The sequence below is a fragment of the Oryctolagus cuniculus genome, chromosome 14 (assembly GCF_051225735.1).
Source record: "Oryctolagus cuniculus isolate XC-2025 breed Fujian yellow rabbit chromosome 14, ASM5122573v1, whole genome shotgun sequence".
Lineage (NCBI taxonomy): Eukaryota > Metazoa > Chordata > Mammalia > Lagomorpha > Leporidae > Oryctolagus > Oryctolagus cuniculus.
The window spans coordinates 3,010,399-3,013,718 of record NC_142880.1 but is presented as its reverse complement, the minus strand read 5'-3'; positions in this window follow the sequence as shown (position 1 = coordinate 3,013,718).

Genomic DNA, 3,320 nt, shown 5'->3' with positions numbered 1-3,320 from the left:
GTCCCAGTGCGTTCTGCAATGGAACGGCAGAAATGGGCTGTACCCCTAACCAATGAGATAGGCACCCTGACCAAGGCCCAGCGCGGAGAGAGCTCTCTCCCACCTTCCACCTCTTTTTGTAAGGCTAGGGTATGGTGCCCCAGTTGGATATGCAAACGTGGCAGGGGTGGGGAGGCTGTGAGCACACGCCCTGGTCCTGGAAGTGACAGGTGCATCCTGGGAAGGTGGGCATATCAAATCGCCAGTTAAAGAGACAGCGTTGCATTGCAGGGGTACAAGAATTCCAGCTCGCCTGAAGTAACTGCCCGACTGCTTATCCCACGTCAGTTATAGGTCTCGGGCAGGGGTTTTGACCTCTGTCCTCCCCAGTGCTGTACCTATAAATACGATGTCTGTTGTGTGTATTTGAAAGAGTTACACACACATTCACACACGAACGGGGGGAGGGGGAGGGGAGAGGGGGTGGGGAGGGGGAGGGGAGGAGGGAGAGGGGGAAGGGAGAGGGAGAGGGAGAGGGCGAGATACACTGGTTCACTCCCCAAATGGCCACAACATCTAGGGGCTGGGCCAGGCCTAAGCCAGGAGCTTCTTCTGGGTCTCCCACATGGGTGCAGGGGCCCAAGCACTTGGGCCATCTTCTGCTCTTTCCCAAGCACATTAGCAGGGAGCTGGATCAGAAGTGGATCAGCTGAGACAAGAACCAGTGCCTGTTTGGGATGCCGGTGTTTCAGGTGGCAACTTTACCTGCTATGCCACAGCGCTGGCCCCTGTATGACACATTTTAAAAAGGGGTGTCATTTTGGGGCATGACTGATTTGCTGGTTTTCCAGCTTGGGGTATGTCAGACGCACCTGCAGCGTGGCTGGCCCCTCTTGCAGAGCCTGTGGCCAGCAGCTCCGTGCAGGCCTCACCCACTCCTGGGAGATGCTGATATGGCTATCCAGGGAAAGCTCTGGGAAAACCATTACATTTCCTGCACCAGTCTGCTACTGTGCCCTCTTGGTCGCAGCTCTGAGTGTTAGGAGCAAGGTGCACAGGGGCCTCCTCCAGCCTCTTGGGCGGCTGGCTCTGATTGCAACCCAGAGCAAACCAGGGTTCAGACATCAAACTGCAGGGAACGAGTGCGTGGCACCCCAGGGTAGAACACCCACAGGATGGCCAGCATTCCGTCATTTCTGCCTCACACGTGCATCCTGCCTGGCTCTGCTCTGCTCCCCGGCCACACCCAGAGAACAAAAGCTGTCTGCTTCCACCCCAGAGATAAGGGGCCTGGCAGGCTGCAGAATGGGAGCTATTCAGTGGCATGAGATTCTGGTGCTGATCATAAAAGAATGGCAAACATCCACAGTGTCTGTCCTGGTGGCGCAGGAGGGATTTAGATTCCCGTGGGCGACCAAGAGTGGCTTCTTTAATGCCAATGCGATTTCCCTCTGGGTATTTTTTTTTTTGAGCTAGAACTTCCGTGACTATTTCACGTGGATTCACAATCGGTTTCTTAGCATGGACCACCGGAGCACACCTCCAGGTGGCTATAAACCCGAAACACGAGCTGACAAGGTGCAAACGGTGAACTCTCACGATGCTGACTGATGGTTCACTTTCCTCCGAATCTCTTTTGCTTTCTTCCTAGGTGCACCTCTTTGTACAACGTGGTTTGAGGAACACCTGGGACAATGGATTGACACAGAAGTCTAGGAGAGCCGGATGGACTGGTTTGACCACGGTTAGCCAAGGCTTTCTTCCTACAGTGTCCCTTCTGTGAAGTCACAAAGTTACTGTTTGTATCACAGACTTCCTCAAGTGGTTACTTCTTCCCTGACAGTTCCTCTGATTAGAACAGGTGGAGTTTCTTTTTTTATTTTTAATTCATCCTCCTAATCTCTGAGTATTATTTATCTTGAATCTGCTTCATCTACTATTCAGAATGATTGCACTGATGCATACAATTTAGAAGGGAGTTGATTTAAATAAAGTTCATTTAAATTTAAATTTGGATTACTACGCTGAAAGATGGAAGGTAATGTTTGACTGCATCTCCCTATCTTTTATTTATTTAACTTTAATAAGGTTCTCAACTCATAACTGAAAGCAGTTTCATTTTTAGAAGGCCTATGCATTTTTAAAATAAAAAAGTGTTAATTTTATTTCAAAGGCAGAGAGAAAGAGAGACAGACAGGGAGAGATCTTCCATCCACTGAATCACTCACCAAATGCCTTTCAAAGCCAGGGCTTGGCCAGGCCAAAGCCAGGAGCCAGGAACTCAGTCAGGCCAGGTCTGCCGCATGGGTGGCAGGGATCCAAGTACTTGGGCCATGGTCTGCTGCCTCCCAGGAAGCTGGGTGGCAGTAGAGTAGCTGGGACTCAAACCAGGTACTCTGAGATGGGACGGGGGTGTCCCAAACAAGGACTTAACTACTGCAGCACAAGCCTGCCCTGACACAATGCATCCAGTGGTGATTAGTTTAGTAACTTTTTCAGATTATGCTTGCTGTCTAATTAGGAAATGAAACATTCGAAAGAAAGAGTTCTGGATTTATCGACAAGTTTTTGTTGTTATTCTTTTTCACCTTTCATTTGAAAGGCAGAGAGACAGAGACAGTGATAACACTGGTTCCCTCCTCAGATGCCCACAAGAGCCAGGGCTGGGCCTGGCTCAAGTAAAGAGCCCGGACGTCCACCCAGGTCTGCCACCTGCGTGCAGGAACACAAAGACTGGAGCCAGCACTGCTGCCTCCCACGCTGCACATTAGCAGGGCGCTGGGTGGGAAGCAGAGCCAGGACTTGAATCAAGGAGCTTTGATATGGGATGCAAGACTTTTTATGTATTTAAAATTGATTGATTGATTTAAAAGTCAGAGTTGCAGAGAGAGATGGACCGAGAGAGAGGAGGGAGAGATCTTCCATCCACTGGTTCATTTCCCAGATGGCTGAAATGGCCAGCGCTGGGCCAGATCAAAGCCAGAGAGAGCCAGGAGCTTCATCTGGGTCTCCCAGGTGGGAAGAAGGGACCGAAACACTTGGGCCACCCTCTGCTGCGTTCCCAGGCCATTAGCAGGGAGCTGGATTGAAAGTGGAGCAGCCGACATCCACACGGGATGCCAGCGTTGCAGGCGACAGCTTTACCGGCTCTGCCACAGCGCCAGCCCCAGGATGCTGACTCTTAATCACTGTCCAAATGCCCAGCCCCACTGCGAAGTTTAATCACCTCTGAGTCAACAGTTTAAACATGATTTTGTTTGGCACATTTTATGATTATGTTACTAAATCAGCCAACACACACACACACACACACACAATGTGCACGTGGACGATTTATTGGA